This window comes from Bos mutus, chromosome 14, assembly GCF_027580195.1.
Source record: "Bos mutus isolate GX-2022 chromosome 14, NWIPB_WYAK_1.1, whole genome shotgun sequence".
In the NCBI taxonomy this organism is placed as follows: Eukaryota; Metazoa; Chordata; class Mammalia; order Artiodactyla; family Bovidae; genus Bos; species Bos mutus.
The window spans coordinates 27,643,607-27,661,116 of NC_091630.1; positions in this window are offsets into that span (position 1 = coordinate 27,643,607).

Below are 17,510 nucleotides of genomic sequence, written 5' to 3' on the forward strand. Positions count from 1 at the left end.
TATTTGCCATGAAGTGATGGGACCAGATGCAATGGTCTTTGTTTTCTGAATGTTGAGCTTTAAGCCAACTTTTTCACTCTCCTCTTTCACTTTCATCAAGAGGCTTTTTAGTTCCTCTTCACTTTCTGCCATAAGGGTGGTGTCATCTGCATATCTGAGGTTATTGGTATTTCTCCCAGCAATCTTGATTCCAGCTTGTGCTTCATCCAGTCTAGCATTTTGCATGTTGTACTCTGCATATAAGTTAAATAAGCAGGGTGACAATATACAGCCTTGATGTACTCCTTTCCCAATTTGGAAGGAGTCTGTTGTTCCATGTCCACTTCTAACTGTTTTTTCTTGACCTGCACAAAGATTTCTCAGGAGGCAGGTCAGGTGGTCTGGTATTCCCATATCTTTAAGAATTTTCCACAGTTTGTGGTGATCCACACAGTCAAAGACCTGGCATAATCAGTAAAGCAGACGTAAGTGTTTTTCTGGAATTCTCTTGCTTTTTCCATCATCCAGTGTATGCTGGCAATTTGATCTCTGGTTCCTCTGCTATTTCCAAATCCAGCTTGAACATCTGGAACCCTGTAAGGCCACTCAAGTTATCCAGAATCAGATCAGATCAGTCGCTCAGTCATGTCCGACTCTTTGCGACCCCATGAATCGCAGCACACCAGGCCTCCCTGTCCATCACGAACTCCTGGAGTTCACTCAGACTCATGTCCATCGAGTCAGTGATGCCATCCAGCCATCTCATCCTCTGTCGTCCCCTTCTCCTCTTGCCCCCAATCCCTCCCAGCAGCAGAGTCTTTTCCAATGAGTCAACTCTTCGCATGAGGTGGCCAAAGTACTGGAGTTTCAGCTTTAGCATCATTCCTTCCAAAGAAATCCCAGGGCTGATCTCCTTCAGAATGGACTGGTTGGATCTCCTTGCAGTCCAAGGGACTCTCAAGAGTCTTCTCCAACACCACAGTTCAAAAGCATCAATTCTTTGGCGCTCAACCTTCTTCACAGTCCAACTCTCACATCCATACATGACCACAGGAAAAACCATAGCCTTGACTAGACGGACCTTTGTTAGCAAAGTAATGTCTCTGCTTTTGAATATGCTATCTAGGTTGGTCATAACTTTCCTTCCAAGGAGTAAGCGTCTTTTAATTTCATGGCTGCAGTCACCATCTGCAGTGATTTTGGAGCCCCCCAAAATAAAGTCTGACACTGTTTCCACTGTTTCTCCATCTATTTCCCATGGAGTGATGGGACCGGATGCCATAATCTTCATTTTCTGAATGTTGAGCTTTAAGCCAACTTTTTCACTCTCCACTTTCACCTTCATCAAGAGGTTTTTAGTTCCTCTTCACTTTCTGCCATAAGGGTGGTGTCATCTGCATATCTGAGGTTATTGATATTTCTCCCAGCAATCTTGATTCCAGCTTGTGCTTCTTCCAGTCCAGCGTTTCTCATGATGTACTCTGCATATAAGTTCAATAAACAGGGTGACAATATATAGCCTTGACGTACTCCTTTTCCTATTTGGAACCAGTCTGTTGTTCCATGTCCAATTCTAACTGTTGCTTCCTGACCTGTATACAAATTTCTCAAGAGACAGATCAGGTGGTCTGGTATTCCCATCTCTTTCAGAATTTTCCAGTTTATTGTGATCCACACAGTCAAAGGCCTCCCCTGACCTCGGACGTGGGGTAGCTCCTCTCAGCCGCGCCCATCGCAGCCGCCTGCGCTTTAGCGTGCCCGTCGCAGCCGCCTCAATTTATCCAGAATAATCTCCCTATTTCAGGACGCATGATTTAATCACACCTGCCAAGTTTTTTTTGGCATGTAAGGTAACTCACCCATTACACATGGACATCACTTGGGAGTTTTTATTCTGCCTATCAGAGCCCACCATCTAACCCCAAAGATTTACATCTTTACCACATGCAAAATGCATTCACTCTATTGCAACATCCCAACTCATTACAGCATCAACTCAAAGTTCAACATAGTATCTAATTATAAGATGAAAAGTTCCAAATCTCATCACCTAAAGCACCTGAATCAGATATGGGTTTGCTGCTGATGATTTAAGTATTCTCTAACAAAACATACTCTCTTCCTCATTGCCCTCATCAGCAGTTGTTTACTTTCATATTTCTACTGACAGTCTGTTCAAGGCAATCTAGACTTTTAAAATTGTGCTCCTCAGAATTCTTTCAGGTTTTTCCCATTGCTTGATTGTAAAGGCTCTTCTCATTTGTAGGTACTTTTTACAGAAGCATTCCATTTCTGGGTACCAACATCTATGTTATTTTCCTATTGTTGTCATAGTAAATTATCACTAATTTAGTGGATTAAAACAAAATAGCTTTATTATCTTACAGTCATTACTATTACTTTACATCATAATCTACTGCTTCATTCTTAGATTAAATATTCTCCTAATTACTCTTTTTGCCTCTGCATTAAAAAAAAGAAAACTTCACTGCTACCACCAACAAAAGCAATAGCAGTTATAATAAAAAGTGTTCAAACTATTGAGAGACAGCAGTTATAATAAAAAATGTTTGAACAATTGAGAGCTCATATCTGTTCCATATAATGGCCTTATATAGTAAGTAATATTCATATGGGCATCCCAGATGGGGTGAATGCATAGAGGTTTCTCAAGGGGCAGGTCAGGTGGTCTGGTATTCCCATCTCTTGAAGAATTTTCCACAGTTTATTGTGATCCACACAGTCAAAGGCTTTGGCATAGTCAATAAAGCAGAAATAGATGTTTTTCTGGAACTCTCTTGCTTTTTCCATGATCCAGAGGATGTTGGCAATTTGACCTCTGGTTCCTCTGCCTTTTCTAAAACCAGCTTGAACATCAGGAAGTTCACGGTTCACGTATTGTTGAAGCCTGACTTGGAGAATTTTGAGCATTACTTTACTAGCATGTGAGATGAGTGCAATTGTGTGGTAGTTTGAGCATTCTTTGGCGTTGCCTTTCTTTGGTATTGGAATGAAAACTGACCTTTTCCAGTCCTGGGGCCACTGCTGAGTTTTCCAAATTTGCTGGCATATTGAGTGCAGCACTTTCACAGCATCATCTTTCAGGATTTGAAAGAGCTCAACTGGAATTCCATCACCTCCACTAGCTTTGTTCATAGTGATGCTTTCTAAGGCCCACTTGACTTCACATTCCAGGATGTCTGGCTCTAGGTCAGCGATCACATCATCGTGATTATCTGGGTCATGAAGATCTCTTTTGTATAGTTCTTCTGTGTATTCTTGCCACCTCTTCTTAATATCTTCTGCTTCTGTTAGATCCATACCATTTCTGTCCTTTATCGAGCCCATCTTTGCATGAAATGTTCCTTTGGTATCTCTGATTTTCTTGAAGAGATCTCTAGTCTTTCCCATTCTGTTGTTTTCCTCTATTTCTTTGCACTGATCACTGAGGAAGGCTTTCTTATCTCTTCTTGCTATTCTTTGGAACTCTGCATTCAGATGCTTATATCTTTCCTTTTCGCCTTTGCTTTTTGCTTCTGTTCTTTTCACAGCTATTTGTAAGGCCTCCCCAGACAGCCATTTTGCTTTTTTGCATTTCTTTTCCATGGGGATGGTCTTGATTCCTGTCTTCTGTACAGTGTCATGAAACTCATTCCATAGTTCATCAGGCACTCTATCTATCAGATCTAGGCCCTTATATCTATTTCTCACTTCCACTGTATAATCATAAGGGATTTGATTTAGGTCATACCTTGAATGGTCTAGTGGTTTTCCCTACTTTCTTCAATTTCAGTCTGAATTTGGTAACAAGGAGTTCATGATCTGAGCCACAGTCAGCTCCTAGTCTTGTTTTTGTTGACTGTATAGAGCTTCTCCATCTTTGGCTGCAAAGAATATAATCAATCTGATTTCGGTGTTGACCATCTGGTGATGTCCATGTATAGAGTCTTCTCTTGTGTTGTTGGAAAAGGTTGTTTGCTATGACCAGTGCATTTTCTTGGCAAAACTCTATTAGTCATTGCCCTGCTTCATTCCATATTCCAAGGCCAAATTTGCCTGTTACTCCAGGTGTTTCTTGACTTCCTACTTTTGCATTCCAGTCCTCTATAATGAAAAGGACATCTTTTTGGGGTGTTAGTTCTAAAAGGTCTTGTAGGTCTTCATAGAACCATTCAACTTCAGCTTCTTCAGCATCACTGGTTGGGGCATAGACTTGGATTACTATGATATTGAATGGTTTGCCTTGGAAATGAACAGAGACCATTCTATCGTTTTTGAGATTGCATCCAGGACTCTTTTGTTGACCATGATGGCCATTCCATTTCTTCTGAGGGATTCCTGCCCACAGTAGTAGATATAATGGTCATCTGAGTTAAATTCACCCATTCCAGTCCATTTCAGTTCGCTGATTCCTAGAATGTCGACATTCACTCTTGCCATCTCTTGTTTGACCACTTCCAATTTGCCTTGATTCATGGACCTGACATTCCAGGTTCCTATGCAATACTGCTCTTTACAGCATTGGACCTTGCTTCTATCACCAGTCACATCCACAGCTGGGTATTGTTTTTGCTTTGGCTCCATCCCTTCATTCTTTCTGGAGTTATTTCTCCACTGATCTCCAGTAGCATATTGGGCACCTACTGACCTGGGGAGTTTCTCTTTCAGTATCATATCATTTTGCCTTTTCATACTGTTCATGGGGTTCTCAAGGCAAGAATACTGAAGTGGTTTGCCATTCCCTTCTCCAGTGAACCACATTCTGTCAAATCTCTCCACCATGACCCGCCTGTCTTGGGTTGCCCCACGGGCATGGCTTAGTTTCTTTGAGTTAGACAAGGCTGTGGTCCTAGTGTGATTAGATTGACTAGTTTTCTGTGAGTATGGTTTCAGTGTGTTTGCCCTCTGATGCCCTCTTGCAACACCTATCATCTTAGTTGGGTTTCTCTTACCTTGGGCGTGGGGCATCTCTTCACGGCTGCTCCAGCAAAGCGCAGCTGCTGCTCCTTACCTTGGACGAGGGGTATCTCCTCACCGCCGCCCTTCCTGACCTTCAATGTGATCATTACACTCAACTCCAATCATATGTGGGGCTTCCTTAATATTCAATTGGTAAAGAATCTACCTGCAATGCAGGAGACCCTGGTTTGATTCCTGGATCAGGAAGATCCCAGGGAGAAAGGATAGGCTACCCACTCCAGTATTCTTGGGCTTCCCTTGTGGCTCAGCTGGTAAAGAATCTGCCTGCAAAGCTGGAGACCTGGGTTCAAAGAGGGATACCTGGGTTCAATCCCTTGTTTGGGAACCCCTGGAGAAGGAAAAGGCTACCCACCCCAGTATTCTGGCCTGGAGAATTCCATGGACTGTACAGTCCATGGGGTGGCAAAGAGTCAGACATGACTGAGTGACTTTTCACTTTCACTTTTTTTCCAGTCATATATAATTGCTATTCTCTAAACAATCTACACTTTCACTTCTGTTTTTTGTCTTTTTGAATTTCTTACTTTGGAAAGGTATTCCTTCAGTTTTATTTATCTCCATTTTAAACCCCATCTCCTTTGTGACATCTCTTGTTATATCAGGTCCCACAATGATTAATACCTCTACCATTCACTTAGCCAGCAGCCATACCTATTCTGTGATTTTTAAAAATACATCATAGGTTTATTTCTTCTTTGGATTGCCACAAAAATATCACAAGTCTTTTTTTTTTTCCAGATAGATTATATATTTGTTAAGGATTAACAGAGTATACTGCCTAACAAACATTTAACAACCACTTGAAGTTGGGGTGTGTGTGTGTGTGTGTGGAAAAAATTAAAAAAATATTATTTTATAATAACAACCAAAAGATAAAGCATTATGGTTCCATAGCACTAAGTAATTTGTATCTTCATTTTTCTGTAGTTTATTTTTATAAATGCCATATGCTGAATTGTTATAAATATCTTATAAATTGAAGTTGGCTGTTGCCACTTCTGATATTATTTTCCCCATCACAGAACTTTTCTGATTGTGTCTTTCATAACAGCATGCAGTTCAGTAAAGCTCATAGGATATCAACAGGAAAATAAAAATATTCTGGTATTAGAGAATATAATTTAAATTAATCTTCCATAGACTATAACATGAAATTTCATTCAGTGCCCTTTAGAGCAGTAATTCTCTAATCATTGCCATGACCTTTCATTAAATGTTCTCTGCATTCATCAATAACAGACGTAATTCCATCAATATCTAAAGGTGATTTAAGAAAGAAAATAAATTGCATATGTAAAGCCTGTAAGCTGATGGTTAGCTTCCAAAGTGCAGGTCTGAATTTTTGTTCTTATTCTTTGTGTGAAAGAATAAACATCTCAGAGCACATTTTCCCTGTTGAAAAACATTTATTGGGTGCTTAATATATGGAGAACACTTGCATGTGCTAGACTAAGACATAAATATATATTAAGTTTTTTTTTCAAAGAACATGCTTTTGTAGAAGAAAGAAATGTTTCAGTAACTATTTAAAATATGTTATAGTGTTTTAAGGGCTTTCCATGTGGTGTTAGTGGTAAAGAACCTGCCTGACAATGCAAGAGGCCTAATAGACATGAATTCGATCCCTGGATAGGGAAGACCCCCTGGAGAAAGTCATGGAAATCCACTCCAGTAGGGAAGACACCCTGGAGAAGGGCATGGCAACCCACTCTAGTACTCTTGCCTGGACAATCCCATGGACAGAGGAGCCTGGCAGGCTACAGTCTATTGGGTCATAAAGAGTTGGACATGGCTGAAGCAACTTAGCAGGCACTCACAAAGTATTTTAAGCATGATTATGCACATACAAATAAATGACCCTAAGGATTTCAGAAAAAAGCAGAAGGGAATGAAAATTGGATCATTTAAAAGAGTTTAATAAAGGATGATTTGCATCCTTTGTGAGTGGGATGTAGAGAAAGGCCAAGATAGAACTGTTACCACCTTTGACTTGAAGAGATGAGATAGAGGGTGGAATTGGTTGCTGGAACTCAGAGGACTTTTAAATTTAATTTTAAAGAATATTTTATCTTATTATAAGGGAAACAGATAGACTCCAGCAAAGAAGTCAAAGGAATAAATATTCCAACCACACCTCCCTCTTTCCTCTGTTCTCCTGCCATCATTCAATGATGGCTGATCCCACGTGGCGTTCAGAGGAGAGAGAGTCCATCCAGGTAGCTCCAGTGCACAGGCACCATGGAGAAGGAAGGAGAGCAGGTCTGGAGGAGCATATGGAAGACAGTCATCACAAATTCTCAAAAGCATAAAGGAGAAAATGGTTAGTTACTGGTGGATGATAGGAGAAAATGGGACCTTAAGAGATGAATGGTATTTTATCTAGAAGAACAGGTAGCTACCAGAATAACATGTAAAAGGAAATATCAATATAGAAGAAAAGACATCACAATGTATAAGTTTATGGAGTATTGCGTTATTATTCACAGTGCTGCTACAAATAAAATTTCGAATGTTTGTGTAAGTACCAGGATGAAAACCTGGCAATCCAAATGTCAGCTACAAATTAGCACTTTCCATCTACCTCTACAAGGATTAAATCATGAGCTGCTGCAACTGTTGACTGTCAACACTCCCTGAAAGGAGCTCAGAGTAGAGAGCAGAAATGAGGTGCTCTGTGCTCTGGGAAAAACTGGCAGAATATGTCTTCAGATAGATATTTTTGGGAGCAGTTTTATGAGCCCAATTCTTGTATCTCCCCATATCTAGAAACCACTAAAATCCTTCATGGTGACAATTGCTCTTCATGACTAGCAAAAGCCATCTGCAAAAAAATATGTAATATGTGCTTGACTGCATGTACTTTCCCTTCCCCCAAATCCCATATATACTGACCTTTCCCTCTATCTCTTTGCAGCAGTTTCTCAGTGTTATCTGAGGTACTGTCTCCCAGGCTATAGTCCTCATTTTGCCCCCAGTAAAACTTAACTTGCAGCTCTCATGTTGTGCTTTTTTTTTTTTTTTTTTTCACGTCAGCAACAGCTTTTGTTACTTTGGGAAAGATAACATACAAATTAACATCTTCAATTCCTATCATTTTAAAGGTCTTTCATGTATGTAAATAAATCAGTTTAATTTTTTGGAGCCCATAAAGTAAAGTGATGTTTCAGGTAAATATCATATATTTGTTTTATTCAATTTTTTCCCCCTGGAGCTTGAAATAATTTGAAACTGCCCTTTAAGATTCTTCTCACTGTTCCAGTCTGTTTTCTATGTTTCTCTGCCTCATTCCAAAATCTTGTTCTGGGGAATTCTGGAGGTAGAGGAAAGGTAGTTGGAAGGATTTTGTGTAGGAAGGGATAAGATACAATGGATACTGGAAGTGGGATGGGAAAAAGAGGATGGGGAGAAGGAAAATGGTGGAGAAGAGAAAAAGGAGAGAAAAGACATGGGGATTAAGACAAGAAGAGAAGGAAGGTGGAGGAGATGGTGTTGCTCTGGGGTGAAAAGATCAGGACTTCGAAGTAAGGTATGTTTTGGGATCAGATTGGAAATTACCATTTACCAACTGTTTGACCTTGGAGAAGTTTCATTATAAAAATGGAAAGCATGATAACCAAAATCCAAGATACTAAGAAAAGTAAATGTGATTTCATATATGATAGGTCTGAGCACATGAAAAGGCACTAATTTCCCTTCCTTTTATTTACTTTTTTTTTTTTTTTTTGAGCCACCACATGGAATTATTGATTCTGAATTTAGCCCTGACATTGCTACTGATCTGATGTGGAATACACTATAACATTCATGCCAGTGACAAAGGCTGTAAGACACCCAGTATTTGGAATTTAATCCAGACTCCCTTTTTTAGTCTCAGGTTGTAGGAAATGAAACCCCAGCATCAGAATCGACAAAGGATTATTTTAAATAACAACCCCTAAGCTATCATCAAGTAGTTAATAGAGTTAACTATGAAAATGAAATTCCAGGAAAATAGAGGTTGTTATTCAAAGGAACACTACCTTGTCTGAAAAGGAAAGAAAAACAGGTAAGAATGACTGGTGTTTTGTAGAACACTTTGTGCTAAAATTCACCTTCTCATTTTATAAACAATGATGAGCACAACATCGGTGGGCAAACCCTGATGATTCCTTGTGACGTTGTGGAGTTGCTCTGGATACTGCCTTCTAAGGGCACACCAGGGAAAGTCTTGTGGTCCTCCTGTGCTCTTGCTTTCTTTTGAGTAGTTAGATGAATTTTAAGTAGGGCACATTCAATGCACTGTCATGATCTGGCTTTTTTTGCAGTTCACCTGACACATAAAAGACTGTTTTCTGGAGAAAAAGTGTCATTATAAAAAGTAATCACTACTTCTATTTTCCTTGCTACAAATAGACTTTATACAGTAAACATTTTATAATGGAGTCCTAGAGACAAACATGTTTTTGTATATGAAATGGCTCAAATTTGATAGTAAATACATTTGACTAGAAGATGCACATGGCAGTGTTATTTTTAAAGATTAATTTTTAACTTTTGCTGCTGGGAATAAAAGTACTTGAATATGTTTATAGTAGTTGTATTTTGTATCAATAGTATTTCAAATACACTATCAAATTTTTTCTTAATAGACTATGTGTGTTTTAAATATTATTTTCCACACTGAGAATTTAGTTTTGTATTAACTAAAAATATGCACTATCTGATTTGGCTATTATTCTTTCTTTAATTAAGAAATGAACTTAAGATGTCCACATCCTCCTGCATTTAAATAATCACTGAGAAATTAACTGAACCTAAAAATTTAAATTATATTTTCCATGGACCTTATGCTGATAAATCCCCTCTCTGGGTGAGTGTCACATAATATTAATTCTGCTATTTGTGGGGTCCATTATCTTAAAAAAAGTTTTCAGGCAGATATGATTTTAACCCTATTTTATTGCTTTGGATCTTTAACCACATGCTTTGCTTTCATGTTTTGTGCCATTCGTAGTGCCTTAGGTTTATTTAGACATTTATAGTTTGATAGAGTACACTGAATACAAGTTGATCTCTAAACCGCCTTCATTCTAACACAAAGACAAAAGACATATGCAGAGAAGGTCAGTATTGCTATTCCATGGGAAGTGTTACTATTCTGCTGCTGCTGCTGCTGCTGCTGCTAAGTCACTTCAGTCGTGTCCGAATCTGTGCGACCCCATAGATGGCAGCCCACTAGACTCCTCTGTCCCTGAGATTCTCCAGGCAAGAACACTGGAGTGGGTTGCCATTTCCTTCTCCAATGCATGAAAGTGAAAAGTGAAAGTGAAGTCACTCAGTCGTGCCCGACTCTTAGCGATCCCATGGACTGCAGCCTACCAGGCTCCTCCGTCCATGGGATTTTCCAGGCAAGATTACTGGAGTGGGTTGCCATTGCCTTCTCCGGTTACTAATTTTTGAAATTAAATGTTATTCCAGGCTTCATACCTCACCAGATATTTCTGGGAACAAAGAGGACAATTACAAGCTGCTATTAAGGCAGCGTGAGGCTGTATCAGTACAACTTTTTAAGAGAAAGTGACACAGGTCACAGACGCTGGTGGAGAATGCATGTTAGTGGTATTGACTTCTTGGTTAGGACTGTCCTAGATATGGCTTGAAAGGAGTAACCCAGATGCGACAGACTGCGACAAATTCTCAAGTCTCACGGACACCTCATTCCATAATTTGAGTCTGTCAATGCTAATGATCCTTGATGTTTCTTTCATAAGGACCCTCTGATGTCAATGTAGTAGATAAGCCTTTGAGAATTAGAGTATTAGGATACAAGCTATTCAAGACCTGGGATGATGTGCTTGAAAGATGAACACTTCAATTTCACAAGAATCAGAAACTGGGACTTATAAACAAAGAGAACAGGTACAGATCAAGTCCAAATGAATAAACACCCCTATAAAGAAGGAACAGGGAAAAACATGAAGGCTGCTGCCCTTCTTAGCCATTTGCTCTAAAGTTTCTCAAAGCTTCATCTTTAATGAGAATTTAAAATTCTGTGTGATTGTGATGTTTAGATAATTATGTATGGGTTTCAAATTGAAAGCCCAAAGTGGTTTGCTCTTGAAGAATGAAAACAAAAATCATACATTCCTTTGAATACTTAAACTGAGGTGTGTGCTTAGTCGTTCAGTAATGTCCAACTCTTTGTGACCCCATTGGCTGTAGCCCACCAGGCTGTTCTCTGTCCATGGGATTCTCCAGGCAAGAATACTGGAGTGGGTAGCCATTCTCTTTTCCAGGGGATCTTCCTGACGCAGGGATTGAAACTCTGTCTCCTGTGTTTCCTGAATTGCAGGTGGATTCTGAGTCATTGGAGAAGCCCCTCCACATATTGTATATGTGTATAAATATTTTTTACTGAATCACTTCATAACACATTACAAAAATGGTGATAATTTATCCATATGCTTGAACAACTTTCAACATAAAGTGATTCACTTATATAACCATACCTTTATGATAGTTTAATAAAATATCTTCTTTGCAGTATTATTTTAATATGTTTGAGCCTCAGTATCACTTTAATCTAGTGTGATTTCTATTTAGTACTCTTGACTACTATGGAAATAAGGTACAGATGGTGAATTGTTAATATATGTGGGATTCCTAAAGAGTTTAACTCAAATTGTTTATATTTCTTAAAGCAAGAAACTGAAAATAACTACTGAACTTGAACTAGTAAATTCCTTAACATTCAATGTGATTAGAAAACTAGGCTGGAAAGTGATCGAACTGAGACACCACAGTCAGAATTCTTGCTCAGTCATCTGTACATTAGGATGATAATAATAGCAATGACCTCAAAAAGCTTGCTCCAGCTTAATGCCTTGAAGAGCCATTTATTCTGCCTCAAATGAACAAGATGATAATCATGATAATGATGGTGTTGGTGATACCTAACACTAAGATAGTGCTTTTCATATTCAGGTACCAATCAAAATCTTTTTTATAAATTAAGTCATTTAATAATCATAACTCTATGAAGTAGGTATTATTATTTCCATTTTATAGAAGAGGAAATTGATGAACAAGACATTAAATGACTTGCCTACCATCAGAGCTAGGATATGCTAGAGCCAGTTTTCAGATACAAAAAGTGTACATCCTGTATTTATATTCTTTCCTTTTACTGTTTCTCATAACTGCAGATATTCACTTTGCTGACTTTTTAACCATTCAAAGCTCAGCTAAAATATCACTGACTCAGAGGTACATACATCCCTTATCAACCAGCCTGAACTACTGCATCACCGTTTGCACTTCCACCACCTCTGATTCTACTATCTTCTTTTCTTTTTAATCCTTTATAGCACTCATCACTATTTAAATCTATCTATCCATTTATCTATTTATCTGTCTTTCTATACACTCAGTCCATGGGGTCACAAAGAGTCAGATACAACTGTGACTGAACAACAAATACACCCTCCCACTCCAGATTGTAAACTTCTTGAGCAAACAAAAATTCTGTCTTGTTCAGGATCCTATTTCCAGTACCCATGATTCACACATTACAGATAGTTATTAAGTAGCTGTTTAAGAATTTATATTATTGAATAAATAGTTATATTTGTAAATTAACTAGATTTTCATAAGGATTGCATACAAGGAAACACTTAAAAACCATGGGATTTCGAGTTAGCCAAAACTAGGTTTGTGTTTTAGCTCCATCACTTTCCAGACGCATGATCTTTTACTATTGAAATTCTTTAAGCTATTTAACTCTTTAAAATATAAATAAAAACAGTATCTATTATACAGTTGATTTGAGGCTTAAATACAATGGTATTTGTAAACTGACACTATCTTTTACCTATTAATAACAGTCACTCAAATGTTTGCTATACATATTATGCAAAGAAGAATTTACTTGGAATGGAAAGAAGATTGAGTGCTGAAGATTATCCAAGACTGAGGCAGTATCAGATTAATAACAAGATAAGGCTTGGTATCAAACTAAGTCAAAATGGAAATTGTAAGTTTACTCCATGCTGCTGCTGCTGCTGCTAAGTTGCTGCAGTCGTGTCTGACTCTGTGGGATCCCATAGATGGCAGCCCACTAGGCTCCCCCATCCCTGGGATTCTCCAGGCAAGAACACTGGAGTGGGTTGCCATTTCCTTCGCCAATGCATGAAAGTGAATGGTGAAAGTGAAGTCATTCAGTCGTGTCTAACTCTTAGTGACCCCATGGACTGCAACCTACCAGGCTCCTCCATCCATGGGATTTCCCAGGCAAGAGTACCGGAGTGGGTTTCCATTGCCATCTCCAAGTTTACTCCATAACCATATTCTATTAATACATGTTAGTTTCTAGAGGCCTAATAAATGCACCCCTTTTTTCCTTTAATGGGTTTAGTCCAATAAAGTGATGCACACTGTGATCACAGCAGGAGGATGTAATCGAGATGAGGGTCCCAATGCTTTCCTTATGCTCCTCCAAAAGTCCCCTCTTAGAAAACTTACCCTCTTACATAAAAAGTCCATTAAAAAACCAAACCCTCCACCAGATGTTGCAGAAGTTGCTTTGCAGGGTCAGGGCCTATCCTGGAAAATTACGAGGATGAGGAGAGACCATATGCCTCTTCCAGCCAGCAGATATGAAAGAGAGAGAAAGAAGCAAGTCCTTTCCCCTTTTTAAAATTCACCAACTGTATTGATAAGGTCTCTGTTTAGGAGAAGGCTTGACGTGGGAGAGGGAGGGGACAGTCTTTCCATTCTACTTCCAGGTAGTGGGTGAGAGTAGTTCTCTAACAATTATCTGTCATCATCATTTATGTTGACACCACTTGAAGCCATATATATGTATATAAACCTGTATATAACCTGGTGGCTCAGTGATAAAGAATCTGCTTGCCAATGCAGGAGACGCAAGAGATGTGGGTTCTATCCCTGGGTTGAGAAGATCCCTTGGGGTAGGAAATGGCAACCCACTCCCATATTCTTGCCTGCAAGATCCCATGGACAGAGGAGTCTGATGGGCTATAGTCCATGGAACCACAGAGTCGGACACGACTCAATGACTGAGAACACACTTAATATACATGTAATATTTTTTTATAGATGTATGGCTTCAAGTGGTCTGACTTGCAAATATACCCACTGCCTTTATCTATAAAGATGTAAATGCCAGATCAGTGCTGTGTTTCTAAGGCACGTAAGTCAACAGCTTCTCATCTCTTGGTTCCTGCCATTGATATTCTTTGCCTCTGTCTTCAGCAAAGACAGAAATCAGCAATTTCCAAATCAGCAATGCTCCAAACTTGAAATTAAAGACTACATTGTTTCAGGCTTGGTACTTTTACAGAAAACAAAGAAAACAATTTATGTGGTAGTTAAGTGAAGTACATTGTGGTTCATTACAAACTGTTTTTTTCCCCTCAACTAAGTACCTTGTCATCTTCACAAAATATTTAAAATAAATGAATCTGATCAATTATTTTTTTAAGAAGAGAAAAATATCTGATCAAGATGAATCTCCAGTCAGTTTTTCAGGCAGTCAGGCTGATGGATAGGCCACATCCCTTCCAGGAAGTTTCCTGGGCAAAGCCTGTTGGTGCCACATGTGCCACACATTACAGAGACAAAACTGGCTGCTGCAGTAGAACCAACACTAACTATTGAACTGATTTTTATTCTTAGTACAAGGAAATGGAATGACACGAAAATATTCTCCCTGATACAAACATTTTTATCATTAACAGAAAATTCTCACATTTACAAACATCTCTGGAAATTTCAATGTGCTAACAGATAAGGACATTCTGTTTAAAAGCATCTTCAACGTTTTTACTGCCTTCATTACAGTAAATGTGAATGGAGTGTGCAGTATTGTCACTGGCCATTCACATGGAATGTTCAAGTGGTCCCTCGCCTCTTTAACTAATTAGACATGAGTTGTTAGGTCTTTTTATTATTTTTGAAATTGCTCACATTACTGTGGTAGATTCTGCATAATTTATCCAATTCCACAAATTTGAAAACTCTCTCTGTACCAGCCAGGGCATTGCTCACTGCCAATTTGTCACTGGTCCATTGCCATCTCAGGCTCAACTATCTGACAGAAAGATCCATTTGTTTGAATAATGAAGCTTTCCTTAAAAAAAGATTTTCCATGTTTTAATTATTGATATTTATATTAAAATACTATATTAAATTTTAACAGACAAAAATAAACAGTATTAAAAGTGTAAACATTATTGATTTTGTAAACTTGTCTCATTATCTTAAAAGCAAAATTTTATCAGGGGGTCCTAGTTTGTGAGTCACCTTTTCCAAAGGTATTCCAGTGACTTAGACTATTTTCCATTTCCTTTTAGTAAAAATAAATTGTTTCCACAGACGATTGCCATGGTATACGTGGGCAGTCTTCGTTTTGCACAGTGCCATGTTAAATGCAATGACTCTTTGGAATCATTTCTTCACTTCACATAGATTCTTGGTAACTGAGACCTGCAAAGCAAGGGCACAGTTCCAATATGCCTCAGTTTCGGTTAAACTGTGCTTTCCCTAACAAAGACTGACTCTGGTTTTGACAGCGCAATTTTCCTCTGTAAGTCAGTCGGGTACAATCAAATGTTTCCTATTATTAATCAATGGAAATATTTTTCATTGATGAATTCTCAAATTTGCTAACATATTAGATACATCTAACATTCATAGCTAATAATTTATATACTTTCCATTAAGTTTGTTTCCTGAAAGTGAAAAATATAATCAGCACTGGCATAGTGCTATGACTTCCTATTATAATGGTCACCTCGGATTTTAAAGTGTATCTGACATCGGGATGCTTTCATTTTGTGCATATGTGTGTTTCTTCTCTAACATTGTTAAATTTGTCTTGAAAACAGCCATAGAATATTTATCACCTCTCACCCACTCATAATTTTTAAAAAGTATATCCAAACTTCAGGAGGAAAATCAAGGAAAATTGTAGTTTAATTTAAAAATAATTATTTAAAGATAGTTTTGGACTTCCTAGGTGGCTCAGCTTGATCTCTGGGGCAAGAAGATCCCATGGAGAAGGGAATGGCAACCCACTCCAGTATTCTTGCCTGGAGAATCCCATGGACAAAGGAGTCTGGTGGACTATTGTCTCTGGGGTCTCAAAGAGTCAGACGTAACTGAGCGACTATGCACACAAGCACCAACAATATTTATTTCTTAAATACAGCATCTATATCACACATGTTTCTCCTTCAGTGTTTCAAAACGCTGTGCCCTGTAATTGCTATTCAGTATGCTTAGCCAAGGAAAATGTCCGGTGATATAAGCAAAGCCTCAAAATCTCAAAACCTCAATAAACTAGAAAAGCAAATATAGACAGACTTCATATAATTTAAACAGTCCCACAGACATTTGAAATCTCTTCCTACCAACCATTCTAAATGATACCGGTCTGTCATGACCTTAAGTATAATTATTTTGTACAATGATTTAGCAACTAGTGCAGTGCTGAGGCCCATTCTGGGTGCTCAAAAAGTGAACTGGAACTGAACTGATTATTTTGTTTGAACCAAAACATTTACAATGTATTTGTTTCCAGAAAAAAAGAGAACTATATAAATGCAAAACAATACAATGGCAATATTTTCAGATTTCATATGAGTCTGATGATACTGTGTTCTTGCATTTATATCTTGGCCATATATGGCTAACGGTTTCTTTGTTGATTAGGACCTCTTTAATGGGGGAAAAAAAATAAGCACAATAGTCATTTTTTTTGCCCTTTCTAATTTTTCTTTAATATTACTTGTGCATGAATGCTCGGTCACTCAGTTGTGTCTGACTCTTTGCAGCCTTAGGGATTGTAGCCCATCAGCAACCTCTGTCTAAGGAATTTTCCAGGCAAGAATATTGGAGTGGGTTGCCATTTCCTCCTCCAGATTACTTGTGGAATTATCCTCCTATGAAACAAAAATCTGTAATTGTCACTCCTTAGCTTAAAAATCTTTACTTCCCCTACAGGCAGTGATCTGGGCTTCCCTAGGAACTCAGCTGATAAAGAATCTGCCTACAGTGCAGGAGACCCAGTTCAATTCCTGGGTCAGGAAGATCCCTGGGAGGAGGGCATGGCAGTCCATTCCAGTATTCTCCCTTGGAGAGTCCCATGAACAGAGGAGCCTGGTGGGCTACAGTCCATGGGGTCGCAAAGAGTCGGACTTGACTGAGTGACTAAGCACAAAGCACAGGCAGTAATCCACAACGTAAGTCTTATTTATTTAGCATGACATTGAGAAGTGTCTTCTTTCCTCGCTTTTCTTTTCAATCCAATTCTAATGTATATCTCTTTTTCTACCCATTTAAATTAAACTCCCACCATACAAAGTATCTTTACACTTAGTTATATGCTATTTTCTGTCTGAAATGCCTTTTCCTCTTTTATCTACCAGGAAAACTTCTACCTGTTTTTCACAACTCAGTGCATATATCACCTTCTCTATGAGACTGACTCTCTTGTCCTCTATATAGCGATGGTTCTGCTCTTGTTCGGGCACTCATAGACATCTGGGCAT